Source organism: Giraffa tippelskirchi, chromosome 5 (genome assembly GCF_054371585.1).
Source record: "Giraffa tippelskirchi isolate mGirTip1 chromosome 5, T2T-mGirTip1v1.2.pri, whole genome shotgun sequence".
Lineage (NCBI taxonomy): Eukaryota > Metazoa > Chordata > Mammalia > Artiodactyla > Giraffidae > Giraffa > Giraffa tippelskirchi.
Window position 1 is genome coordinate 152,884,953 of NC_137279.1, and position 14,658 is coordinate 152,899,610.

Below are 14,658 nucleotides of genomic sequence, written 5' to 3' on the forward strand. Positions count from 1 at the left end.
GCCACTGGACCACCAGGGAAACCCCCCTCGAACGTTCTTTACATATCTGAAAATCAATTATTTAGAGAGGTACCGGGAAAGGTGTGGGGCACAGTGAAGAAACACCACAGGTAACCCTGAGAACTTCAACTGGGACTCTAGACTTGCATAGAGTGCTTGGCAGTTCCAAAACCCTGCTTAACCTGGACCCATCTTGCTTAGAAGGCAGCTAACGGACTAGCGTTTAAGAGTGAAAGTTTGGAGTTAGTCCCTGTATGTCAGGTCCCAGTACTGCAGTGTATTAGATCCAATCTACTTGTTTTTCCATGCCTGAGTTCCTCCTTATATCAAGTGCCAATGGTTGCAGTTCCCCGATGGGATTAGTGTGAAGATTAAATGAGGTAGTCCTTGTGCAGCATTTAACACGGTGCCTGCTGCTTAGTTAAGAACCCTGTAGGCTCCAGGAGCTGGTGATGGACAGGGAAGCCTAGCATGCTGCAGTCCATGAGGTCGCAAAGAATTGGACATGACTGAGCCACTGAACTGAACTGAAACTGTTCAGGTTATTGGTACTATCCTTCAAAGGCCTTTGAGGATGTTCACCTCCTCACTCTCCCTACCTGCCTGCTTTCCTTCCTTCCTCCCACCCACACATACACTAACACACCCAAAGTGGCTTCTTACATTATTATAGTACTAACCATTTTCAGTAATCACAGATAAATACCAATTTTTTCCATCTTGATATATTTCCAGCATTTGAGTTTGAGCAAGCTCTGGGAGTTGGTGATGGACTGAGAAGCCTGGCATGCTGCAGTCCTTGGGATTGCAAAGAGTCAGACAGGACTGAGCAACTGAACTGAACTGATATTTCCAGCAAATTATTTAGCATCTGACTGATGTTCCCACATCTCTTAGGGACCAAAATCTTTGAAAAAAGCTGGGTGACTGGCCTGCTTCTTAATTTACTAGCTCCTGTTTCCTAAAACAGTCTTCCCTAAAGGCTCAGATGGTAAAGTCTGCCTGCAATTCAGGAGACCTGGGTTCAATCCCTGGGTCCAGAATATTCCCTGGAGAAGAGAATGGCAACGCACTCCAATATTCTTGCTTGGAAAATTCCATGGATGGAGGAACCTGGCGGGCCCCAATCCATGGGATCACAGAGTCGGGACATGATATGTTTCTTAAAACAACAAATTTAGCTTATTGGTAAATACAAATATGAAATTATTTTTTAAGCAGGACAGCAGCCTTTGTTCATTGCTCTTTGAGTTTTCTGAGGTTTAAACAATAGATATCATACATTTAAATAGGATTTTGATTTTTTTTTTTCTTTTTTCCTCCATGATGGGGTCAAAAAGCAAATTCAGACATAGACAGGTGTGAGGAGACCTAAATGTTGTTTCCCCAGGGCCTTACTTTGCAGTGCCCTTATATCTGTAGGCATTCTGGCCTGTTACCCTCCTTATCTGGTTTTTCCAGTAGTCATGTATGGATACAAGAGTTGGACTATAAAGAAAGCTGAGCGCCAAAGAATTGATGCTTTTGAACTGTGGTGTTAGAGAAGACTCTTGAGAGTCCCTTAGACTGCAAGGAGATCCAGCTAGTCAATCCTAAAGGAAATCAGTCCTGAATATTCATTGGAAGGACTGATGCTGAAACTGAAGCTCCAATGCTTTGGCCACCTGATGTGAAGAACTGACTCATTGGAAAAGACCCTGATGCTAGGAAAGATTGAAGGCAGGAGGAGAAGGGGACGACAGAGGATGAGATGGTTGGATGGCATCACTGACTCGGTGGACATGAGTTTGAGTAAACTCCAGGAGTTGGTGATAGACAGGGAAGCCTGGCGTGCTACAGTCCATGGGGCCACAAAGAGTTGGATAAGACTGAGCGACTGAGCTGAACTGAACCCTCTTTATCTAATCCAGCTGTTATCTAGGTTTCATTCTCATTCTGTTGCCTTAGGCCTTGTTAGCAGCAAATAAGAAAAAATACCTGCATCTGCTATATAGAAACATTTGTACATAGGTACAGTTTTATGGTTTGTTAACAAAAGTGTGTTACATTTTGTGTTATTTAGCTGTGTGACGTTGTTTTGCCAAGCTAGCTGACATGGTCAAGAAGAACCTTGCTTCTCCTTCAGGTACTAAGTACAATACATACTAAATCTTGATGCTACAAATCCAGGATTCAGTTACTAGACAGCATTTTGTTTTCGCCCAGCTTCCTCCACTCCTTCCCTACTTCAGATTCCAGAAAGTATCTTCAGTGGTAACACTCTACGCAGAGACAGTATTATTATTTTTTTTTTTTTGGTTGATAAATTCTCTCTCTTTATTTTTTATAATTTTTTTAATAAATTTATTTATTTTAGTTGGGGGCTAATTACTTGACAATATTGTAGTGGTTTTTGCCATACATTGACATGAATCAGCCATGGGTTTACATGTGTTCCACGTCCTGAACCCCCCTCCCACCTGCCTCCCCATCCCATCCCTCTGGGTCATCCCATTGCCCCAGCCCTGAGCATTTGTCTCATGATCGAACCTTGAATGGTGTTCTGTTTCACATATGATAATATACATGTTTCAATGCTATTCTCTCAGAACGTCCCACCCTCACCTTCTCCCTCAGAGTCCATAAGATTGTTCTATGCATCTGTGCCTCTTATTCTGCAGAGACAGTATTATTAGGGAATCCTACGTGGCTGTGAATTTTGCACTAAGCAATCAGAGCTTTGTTCTTTCTAATTAATAAATATACAGCTTGTATATTACTCTTTCAATATAAATATATATAAAACACCAGTATTGTTGCATACCACCATCAAGAGTGTTTATCATATCTATGTATCAATATCATGGTTAATATTTTTCTTTAAATGTGTTTTTAAACTAACTCACTTTTTAGTCTTTTCTCAAACGATATCATCAGTAAAACCACTGGTGTGATGTATAGTTCTATTTTTTTCTAACAAGCATTAAACTAAATACTAGCCATTATTATTAAAGAATGGATGTCTGTGTACCACCAAAAATTATTGCAAGTCACAAAGAGTGGAAAATATAACTCTTTAATGTAGAGAACAGTCAAAATGGTATAAGTTGCTAGTAATTTCATTGTAACAGCTTTATAATAAATACTTTTTTCTTAGGTAGTGTGTCACTTTATACACACTGTTCTGCACCATTGTTCTTCCGTTTCTTTGGACTCTACCTACCATTTAACGCTCTAAAGTGTATTCCTCTTTTGAGGTAAGAATCAATCTTATCTCTTAGAGTAATTGTGAGAATGAAAGCTGTGAGTACAGTGCCTGGCACAAAGTTAGGGCTGTTAGTTCCTCTCTGGTCTGTGTGGGTGTTTTCTTCCCAGCTGACTTTATCAAATCCTAGGCATCAAAGAATTCCTGAATTCGTTGAGTATAGAATATACTGGTTTGCCTCCAGTAGACGTCCAACACATTATTTTACCAAGTGATTAAAAAGGTAGTTGTAGAATAGTCAGGAAAATAAACAGAAATAGGTCATGAGGATAAGACATTTCTTAATGTTGGCTTATTAATGCATATTATTGTAGATGAGTCTTAGTGACTGTCCTGTGCTGTGCTTAGTTGCTCAGTCATGTCCAACTCTCTACGACCTCATGGACTGTAGCCCTCTAGGCTCCTTTGTTCATGGGGATTCTCCAGGCAAGAATACTGGAGGGGATTACCAGTCCTCCTCCAGGGGATCTCCCCGTCCCAGGGACTGAACCCTGGTCTTCCACATTGCAGGTGGATTCTTTACCAGCTGAGCTACCTTGGACTACCTTTATTCAAGTTATCGCTGAAAAGGGGTTGGAGAATCTGTCTCTGGCCAGTTCCCCTTCATTCATGGCACCCCTAAGTGGAGAAGGAGAAAGAACTGAAATTCAGTCTCAGGACTTTGAGGGTTTTGATTCCTGAACTGTCATTGGTCTCATCACTGCCTGAGAGAGCAGAGCAGTTTTCCTAAAGGTTGTTTTCCCCATGGTTGCAAACTCAGATACTGAAGGGCCAGCCCAGGGCAGCATAGCCATGGGTGAGGCTGGGCTCTACCCTGAGGTCTGCAGCCATGTGGGAATGTGCTGTCTCTGAAAAAAAAAATCAGAAATCTGGATTTTATGTGAAAACTCCCAATATCTAGATGTTGGCTCTGTTGCTGGTTTTGTTTTTAAATAATCCTTTGTGGGCCAAATTAAACAGGTCTGCTGCCAGCTCCAGCCCTCCAGATGCCAGTATGAGGCTTCTGACTTAGATTTTGCTTCCTTGATTGATAGCAGAATTTGTCCATAGATAAACAGTATTTTTTTTTAAGTAATTTATTCTCATGTCAAACAAGCCAGTTTAATTATTATGAACTCTTGAGAATGCTGGAGTCAAAGAATGATTTGTAACTTTGGTGGTCAGTTTCTATGGAGGAATCCCAGCTCCTCCAAAACATGAGAATAAACCGTAAAACCTGGACTCCAATCTTTTCCCTCTTTGCAAACAAAGGAAGCAGATGCCAGGCAGTTAACAGCACAAGTAACCTGGTAGGAACTTCGGTTAGAATATGGTGAACTCTCTTCCAGGGTCAGTGCCTTTTTGTAGGGCAATAAGGAACAGCTTGGAAAGAAAGTCCATGTTGGCTGCACATATCAGTGACCTTACACAAGAAGGCAGTGGCCTTGAAGTCCAGGTGTGCAATCAGTCAGAATAGCCAGGAACTCTTGACTTGTTTGTTCTTCCAGAAGGCCAGAGAAGCTTTAAAAAGCAAACCAAAAAAAAAAAAAAAAAAGCATAAGAAATACTTTTTCAGTTCTTAGCACTAATCTTCAACTTAAGAAGTATTTCTCTGTCTCCTTTCCACAGTGTGTATTTTATAAAAATGAACTGAAGTCCAAATTAGATAATAAACTATTTGATTAATACAGGATCAACTTTTCCAAGTTGAAGCAGAAACAAACAGTGGGAAGATGTATCTGGGGAGATAATTCATTTTATTTTATTCTTTTTAAAAACTAGTGGATGAAAGTATAAAAACAGACAATTCCCTATTCATTTATCCATATTCATGAAGTACCTGTTTGGTTATATATGTGATAGACTTCTGAATGAAGCCATGATCTTTCTTTACTCTAGATTATTGAGTTGTCGTTGTTTAGTTGCTAAGTCGTGTGTGACTCTTTGTGACCCCATGGACTATAGCCTGCCAGTCTCCTCTGTTCATGGGATTTCCCTGCAAGAGTGCTGTAGTGGGTTGCCATTTCCTTCTCCAGGGGATCTTCCCAACCCAGGGATCAAACTTGTATCTCTTGCATTGGCAAGCGGATTCTTTACCCCTGAGCCAGGGAAGCCCTTACTCTAGATTAGAGATTGGCTAATCTATTCTATAAAAGGCCAGATAGTTCCATTTTAGGTTTTGTAGATCATCCATTCTCTGTCACAACTACTCAGTCCTACCATTGTAGCACAAAAGCAGCCATGGTGATACATAAACATTAAGTGGGCATGCCTATGGTCCAATGAAACTTTGGTTGCAAAAATTGTCAGCAGGTTGGTCTTGGCTCACAGACTATAATTGCAGACCCCTGTTCTAGGTAACTGAGGAAGAAGTATGTGAGACATAATTATATTTATTTACTATATTATTTTTAACTTGGAAAATCACTTTACTTTTTAAACCATTTTTAAATTGAACTATAGTTGATTTACAATGTTGTGTTAGTTTCAGATACACAGCAAAGTGATTCATTTATACATATATCTACATATCTATTCTTTTTCAGATTCCTTTCCATTATAGGTTATTATAAGATATTGACTACAGTTCCCTGTGTTATATAGTAGGTCCTTGTTGTTTATTTTGTATTTAATAGTGTGTATATGTTAATCCCAAACTCCTAATTTATCCCTCCCCTACCCACTATCCCCTTTGGTAACCATATATTTGTTTTCTATGTCTATGAGTCTATTTCTGTTTTGTGAATAAATTCATTTGTATCATTTTTTTTAGTTCCACATATAAGTGATATCATATGATATTTTTCTTTCTCTATCTAACTTCACTTAATATGATCATCTCTGAGACCATCCATGTTGCTGCAAATGACATTATTCCATTCTTTTTTATGGGTTAGTAATATTCCTGTGTGTGTGTGTGTGTGTGTGTGTGTGAGAGAGAGAGAGAGAGAGAGAGAGAGAGACATCTTAAGTCAGTGGTCTGTTAATGGACATTTAGGTTGCTTCTATGTCTTGGCTGTTGTAAATACTGCTACTATGAACATAGGGGTACATGCATATTTTTGAATTTTAATTTTATGTGGCTTTATGCCCAGGAGTGGAATTGCAGAAACATATGGTAACTCTGTTTTTCACTTTTTAAGGAAACTCCATACTGTTGTCCCAATTACGTCCCCACCAACAGTGTAGGAGGATTCCTTTTCCTCCACGTCCTCTCCAGCATTTATTATTTGTAGATTTTTTTTAATGATGACCATTCTGATTGTTGTGAGGTGGTACCTCATTGTAGTTTTGATTTGCATCTCTCTAATAATTAGTGATATTGAGCATTTTTTCATGTGCTTGTTGGCCATCAGTATGTGTTCTTTGGAGAAATATCTGTTAAGGTCTCCTGCCCATTTTTTATTGGGTTGTTTGTTTTTTTTTATATTAACCTGTGAGCTCTTTGTATGTTTTGGAAATTAATCCCTTGTTGGTTGCATTGTTGGCATATATTTTCTCCCATTCTGTGAGTTGTCTTTTTGTTTTATTTATGATTTCCTATGCAATGTAAAAGCTTTTACGTTTAATTAGGTCCTACTTTTTTATTTTTGTTTTTACTTCCATTACTCTAGGAGAGAGATCTGAGAAAATACTGCTATTGATTTATGTCGAAGAAAATTCAACCTCTATTTTTCTCTAGGAATTTTATAGTATCCAGTCTTAGATTTGGGTCTTTAACCCATTTTGAGTTTATTTTTCTCAACAGTGTTAGAGAATGTTTTAATTTCATTCTTTTACATATAGATGTCTAGGTTTCCTAGCACCGCTTATTGATATTACTGCCTTTTCTCCATTGTATATTCTTGCTGCCTTTGGCATAGATTAGTTGACCATAAGTGTGTGGGTTTATTTCTGGACTTTCTTGATCTGTGTGACTGTTTTTGTGCCAGTACATACTGTTTTGATCACTATAGCTTTGTAGTGTAGTCTGAATTCAGGGAGCATGTTTCTTCCACTTTCGTTCTTCTACAAGATTGTTTTGGCTATTTTGGGTCTTTTTTGTTTCCATACAAATTTAAAATTTTTTGTTCTAGTTCTTTGAAAAATAGCATTGGCAATTTGATAGAGATGCATTGAATTTGTAGATTTCCTTGAGTAGTATGGTCATTTTAACATTATGATTCTTCCAGCCCAATAAGATAATATATCTTTCCATCTGTTTGTGTCATCTTTTTGATTTCTTTCATCAGAGTCTTATATTTCCAGAGTACAGATTTTTTTGCCTCCTTAGGTAGGTTTATTCCTAAATATTTTGTTCTTTTTGATGTCATAGTGAATGGGGTTATTTCCTTAATTTCTCTCTCTGATATTTTGTTGTTAGTGTATAAAAATGCAACAGATTTATGTATATTAATTTTGTATCCAACAGCTTTACCAAATTCATTCCTGAGCTATAGTAGTTTTCTGGTAGCATCTTTAGGATTTTCTGTGTAAAGCATTGTCATCTCTGTCCAGTGACAGTTTTACTTCTTTTGCAATTTGGATTCCTTTTCTTTCTTTCTTTTTTTTTCCTGAGGCTAGAACTTCCAAAATTATGTTGAATAAAGGTGGTGAGAATGGGATTCCTTGTCTTGTTCCTGATCTTATAGGAAATGCTTTCATTTTTTCACCATTGAATTTGATGTTAGCTGTGGGTTTGTTATATATGTTGCTTTATATATATGTGTGTGTGTGTCGTATAGGTCAAGATATTTTTACTCTGCCCACTTTATGCAGAGTTTTTATCATAAATGGATGTTGAATTTCATGAAAGGCTTTCTCTATGTCTATTGAGATGATCATATGATTTTCATTCTTCAGTTTGTTAATGTGGTATAGCACATTGATTGATTTGCAGATATTAAAAAATTCTTGCATTCCTGGAATAAATCCCACTTGATCATGATATATGTTGGAGTCAGTTAACATATTTAATGTACTGTTGGAGTCAGTTTGCAAGTGTTTTGTTGAGGATTTTTACATCTATATTCATCAGTGATATTGGCTGTAATTGTCTTGTTTTGTGATCCTTTTTCTGGTTTTGGTATCAGAGTGCTGGTGGCCTCATAGTATGAGTTCAGCAGTGTCCCTTACTCTGTAATTTTTTGGAGTAGTTTCAGAAGGATAGGTATTAACTCTTTTCTAAATATTTGGTAGAATTCATCTGTGAAGCCATCTGGTCCTGGACTTTTTGTTTGTTGGAAGTTTTTTAAATTATTGATTCAATTTCAGTACTGGTAATTGGTTTGTTTATATTTTCTGTTTCTTATTTGATATATTTTTAATTATTATTCTTGCTCAAGCAATAGCAAGTGTATTCATAGTCCCGGTAGCAAATAAATTCATCTTCCCGTGTTCTGACTGCTCGGTTTATTTGCATAGACAGTTGACCCTTGAACAACATGGGTTTGAACCACACAGGTCACTTCTACATGGATTTTTTTTTTTACAATAAGCACTACAGTAGCACGTGATCATAGTTGTGCAGGGCAGAGACCTGCTGATCCAGGGTCACTGAAGAAGTGGACCTGCTGGAGGGACAGAGGCCTGTGGGTCTTGCTGCAACCAGAATGAACTGTCTCTCAGCTCTCTTTAGACTGTGTGCTCCCCCACAAGACCACCCAGTCATTTGGCACCTCCCCTGAGATACCTGATCCCACAGAGGGCTGCCCTGTACAGTGAGGAGGGTCCCCACTGGTATCTGTCTGTCTCTCTGAGTTTGATTAGCACATTTCATTCCTGAGAGGATCCCCTCAGGGGCCCCAGATGGAGTTCCAGAACCTGCCCAGCTGAGTCCTGGGCTGATGGCTGGGTCCTCACTGGGTGGTGCCCAGCCCGAGCACACAGCAGGATAGCTGGTTGCAGTCCTTTCAGGCACCTCCCATGACCACTTCCTCCTGCCTGAGGACTGTCTCTGAGGAGAGCTGACCGTGTGATCAGAGAATGGGCTCTGGAGTGTGGCAAACCTGGAACCCCTTCTTTTTAAGAAGGGAGAAAAAGACCAATGTGAGTGGGAGCTTGAAGGGAGACAGGACTTGCAGGATGGTTAATACTGGTCCAGCCACAGGGCAGCCAGGGATTCAGAATTCCTGACCCCTCAGTCACCACCAAGTCTATTTCAGGAGTTCCTGCTACTTCTTCAGGAGCTGCTAGAATAATTCCTGTGATCTCCTCACAGAACATCAGGACTCCACTAACCAGCCGCAGGCCCACCCAACAAAGTCACTAAGTTACCCAGACACACGCTGCCATTTTCTCGGCTTTCTTATCTCACTTGTGAGACCCAAATCCTGGATCAACCCCTGCCTCACCAGTCAGTGCCCAAGAGACTGCAGACAGTCTCCATACACTTTCTGTGCACATTTCCTTGTCTATGGAATAGTTATGATATTATACACTTGGTAGGGTTAGTGCAAGGGCTCGAGATAAAGTGAAAACAGAAGCTGGCACATAAGATGCAGGTAATGGTACTTAGAGTATCGATATTATATCACTCAGTCATTCATTCAATATGTACATAGCAGGCCCTGTTTTAGGAGCTGGGCAGACAGCATTGAAAAAGACAGAACCTGTCATCATGAAGCTCAGATTCTAGCGGCAAAAGCAGACCAAACACATAGTCTACAATGTCATGAAGTGACCCATGTTCAGAAGAAGATCGAAGCGCAGGATGAAAGGAAAGAAAGTGACAGATAGGATAGGGTGGTGGCTGTTTCAGGCAAGCAAGGAATGCCTTCCTGAAAAGGTGATGTGAGCAGAAACCTAAAAAAAAAAAGCAAAGCCTTACCCATGCACACACCTAAGGGAAGAGCATTCCAGGCCAGGAGAACAGCAAATGTTAAGGCCCTGAGGCAGGAGCCATCTGACATGTTTATGAAAAAGCAAGTAGACCTTAAGGATTGGGAGAGAGTAGTGGAATAGTGGCCAGGGGCCAGATCTAGGATCTCATGCTGCTAAGTCACTTCAGTCGTGTCCGACTCTGTGCGACCCCAGAGACAGCAGCCCACCAGGCTTCTTCGCCCCTGGGATTCTCCAGGCAAGAACACTGTAGTGGGTTGCCATTTCCTTCTCCAATGCATGAAAGTGAAAAGTGAAAGTGAAGTCACTCAGTCGTGTCCGACTCTTCGCGACCCCATGGACTGCAGCCTACCAGGCTCCTCCATCCATGGGATTTTCCAGGCAAGAGTACTGGAGTGGGGTGCCATCGCCTTCTCTGCTAGGATCTCATAAGCTATACTAAAATCCTGGAATTACTCCAGGAATGATGAAAACCACCAGAGGGTTTTGAGCAAAAAGAACAATGTGATCAGATTAAATCTAGAAAGCTTCACTCCAGCTGCTGATTATAAAATAAACTGTAGGGTAGCAAAAAAGAAATAGGGCAGGACAATGAAAAAGCTGTCTCAGGCATCTCTGAGAATAAGAGGGTGGCCTGGACTATGCTGGGAGCATGGAGGTGAATAAGAAGCCACTGGGCTCAGGATGTGTTTCTGTAGATGGAGCCAGCAGAGCTTTCTCTGGGAATAACTGCTGGGTACGAGAAGAGGAAAGGAGTCAAAGATGCTCCGGGTATTTGAGGCCTGAGTATTTGAGTGAATGATATTGCCATTTCAGAGGCAGCAAACACTAAGAAAGGACGGGTTTGGGGAGGTGGGGGGACCTAAATCGAGACATTGCTGTATACATGTTAAGTTTGAGATGCATCATAGATACCCAAGTGCAAATGTTGCACAGGCAGGTGTATATTCGAAGCTAGAGGTCCGGGGAAAATTGAAGCTGGCCATAAATAGAAGGAGCTCTCCAGATCACGGGAAAGACTTGACAGAGACCAAAGCTCTGTGAGGACAGAGACTGTGTCTGTTTCATTGACCTCAGTGTGCCCAGCACGAGCATTCAGTATGTGTGTGATGAGTAAATTAATCTGTGGCCATTAAACTGTTGCATGATGAGTATCAGTTCAGTTCAGTCGCTCAGTTGTGTCCGACTCTTTGCGACCCCATGAATCGCAGCACACCAGGCCTCCCTGTCCATCACCAACTGCTGCAGTCTACCCAAACCCATGTCCATTGAGTCAGTGATGCCATCCAACCATCTCATCCTCTGTCGTCCCCTTCTCCTCCTGCCCTCAATCTTTCCCAGCATCAGGGTCTTTTCAAATGAGTCAGCTCTTTGCATCAGGTGGCCAAAGTATTGGAGTTTCAGCTTCAGCATCAGTCCTTCAATGAATATTCAGGACTGATCTCCTTTAGGATGGACTGGTTGGATCTCCTTGCAGTCCAAGGGACTCTCAAGAGTCTTCTCCAACACCACACTTCAAAAGCATCAATTCTTCAGGTCTCAGCTTTCTTTATAGTCCAACTCTCACACTGAAAAAACCATGGCCTTGACTAGGCGGACCTTTGTCGGCAAAGTATTGTCTCTGTTTTTTAATATGCTGTCTAGGTTGGTCATAACTTTCCTTCCAAGGAGTAAGCGTCTTTTAATTTCATGGCTGCAGTCACCATCTGCAGTGATTTTGGAGCCCCCCAAAATAAAGTCAGCCACTGTTTCCCCATCTATTTGCCATGAAGTGATGGCACCAGATGCCATGATCTTAGTTTTCTGAATGTTGAGCTTTAAGCCAACTTTTTCACTCTCCTCTCTCACTGTCATCAAGAGGCTCTTTAGTTCTTCTTCACTTTATGCCATAAGGGTGGTGTCATCTGCATATCTGAGGTTATTGATATTTCTCCCAGAAATCTTGATTCCAGCTTGTGCTAGCTCCAGCCCAGCGTTTCTCATGATGTACTCGGCATATAAGTTAAACAAACAGGGTGACAATATACAGCCTTGACGTACTCCTTTTCCTATTTGGAACCAGTCTGTTGTTCCATGTCCAGTTCTAACTGTTGCTTCCTGACCTGCATACAGGTTTTTCATGCAAAACAAAAGTACTAACTGAAAGTTTGCTTTATTATTACAGACCAAAAATAGAAAGTGTGTAGTTTCTTAAGAAGTAATTAGCGTATGATAGAATCAAAGCTTGACACTGAAAGGAATCTTTGAAGCCATTTAATGGAAAAGTTCCAAATTGTGGAGGAGGGGATGGTAAGGGAAGTAGATGGTTTATTGCCAAGGGTAGGAGAATGTTTAGGGACCGCCCAGTGACAGTAAACTGAATAAATAATGTCTTGACTATCAATGCACTACTCTTGTTCAATAATATAAAGCTGTTGCAGTTAGTAAAATAAGAGAGAGCGATGTGTTCTCCTAAACAATAACTCCAATGACCAAGTGTCTCTGCAAGGGAGAGAGTTCAGTGAGTGTTTGTACTTTAGAAGGAGTCTTTGTCTTGAAACCGGTGGGAAACTAGGATCTAGTCCAAGCCCTTTGTTTTACTGATACAGAAAGGGAGGGGGAGTGGGATTAGTGACTTGCATAAGTGACACAGCTAATTAATGACTGGATGGACCCCCTCGGTCTCCTTAACCTGAGCCTGAAACTCTGTTCTGACTCTCAGCACCAACTTCTTCAGACCAGTAATTGAGGTATCGCCTTAGAACAGAACTCATTTATTTTTGGTCGTGGAATTATTTTAATGATTTATTTTGCAGGCAATTTAATATGAGAATTATAATTAGACTTTGCTTTAGCTAATTTCAAAATCCATTTACAATTCCCTAAGCACATTCCTTTTGGCAATGCTAAAGAATAAGTAGTCCAGGAAGGGTCACTGAAAGTAGAATGTTTAATTTGCAAGAAATAATTTACCAAGTAATTCTCATGTCAAAAAATTAAAACTTGATTTGAGTTGCAAACATCATTTTAAGGAAGCTGAGAAGCCCATGTAAACCTTCATGACAGGACACATCTGAATATCCACAATTTTCAGTTCACATCCTGGTTCCACAATTCAATTAACCGTACAGACCGTGTTGGCCAAGCTAACGCAGTCCTTCAGGCCTCAGTTTACGCATCCGCAAGGTGGAGAGGGAGAGATTTCCTTTCTATTGAGGACATTAGAAAGCATACCATTTGATGTCTGCACAGGCAAGGCCCTGGGGAAAGAGAGGAACCCCTCACATCTTACACATGAGGAAATTGAGGTCTGTTAGAAGTAACCCAAAGAGACCATTGTGAGTTTAGCTGGCAGGCCAATCCCCTAGGTTTTAACTGTGCTCCCCAACTCAGTCGCTGTCTCCTGATTTTCCTGGTTCCTAACTTCCTCCAGGCTGCATTTGCCAGGAAATTGCCCAGCCATACCACCTGGACAACTTCCCTGGTGGAGGAGGAGGGGCGTGCCCAGTAGGGGCCCGGCCCTGGGGCTGGCATCATTACAGTCTGAGCCTGTAGGCTGCCCCAGCAGGTTCCACTGAGAGGCTGCCCTGGTGGCTCCATTAATCACACATCCCTGCCACTCGGCGCAGCTGGCCCCAGCCTGAGCGCAGGCTCGTTTACAGTTGTTGCACAACAGGAAGCGGGGCCGCTGTTCAGAGCCGAGCTGGCCCACTGAGAGCCCTGGCTCCAGGTGCCCTGGTCCTGCAGCCGTGGGCGTGCCCTTGCCTCAGCATTTGCTGTGGGGAGTAGCAGTCTCCTGCAGCTTGGGGTGGGTTTGGAGGGTGACAGGTTGCTTTGGTTTTTGTCCACTGTCACGTGTTCGGCAGCCATGACCAGAAGGCTGGGAGTGGGGTTGCCTTTTGTGGAGTCAGGGTTCCCCCGCAGAGTTCTCCCACAGTGGCTGCAAGCAAAATGGCAGAGGCGCGAGTCACCGCATGAGATGGGAACAGAAAGACATCCTGTTGATGCCAAGCCATTTTCAGTTCGGTATGAGAATTTACACACACACACACACCCCAAAAAAGGAAAAATTAGCATTCAGTGTGCATGTCCTCCAGTGCAGTGGGGTCTAGCACCTGGCTCTGGCCCCTGTGAAGGATGGCCCTGGACACAGCTTGGTTTAGCACTCAGGAAATTGGCCGTGTCCTTCATCTGCTGCGTCTGTGATGGGATCAGAGAACCCTCTTTGCCAAAGAAACTTTCTGTCTGAGGTTTCGTTTGGTTTTTGATTTTTGTTTTGTTTTGATTCAAATATGTTCCCTTGTTTCTCTTCTTGGGATGGTAATGCACTCTATGGCTTTTTAGGATTTTCTTTTGTGTAAAAATTGTTCATGTTTTTCTGACAGGAACTTTTGCTTATGAAGATCAACTGAGAATTTATAATATCTAAGGGACTCTCTGCTCCTTTTCATGGAATTCTCATAATCCTCTTGTTCTTAAATTATTCATTATAGTAGTGAATAGCTCCCGTGTATTGAATGCTCAGAGGCGTGCACCCTTTTAAAAACTTCACATACACCTTTAACCCTCACAACAGCTCAATGAGGTAGAGGTACTATTGTTATTCCCAGTTTGCAGATAAGGGGAACTGAGCCCAG

At 41.4% G+C, this 14,658-nt stretch overlaps 1 protein-coding gene across 11 annotated transcripts in view; it reads left to right on the forward strand.

Moving 5' to 3' along the window:
- The window catches only part of GNG12 (G protein subunit gamma 12), a 147,068-nt gene that overhangs the window by 97,290 nt on the left and 35,120 nt on the right, over positions 1 to 14,658 (forward strand). The window lies entirely within an intron of this gene.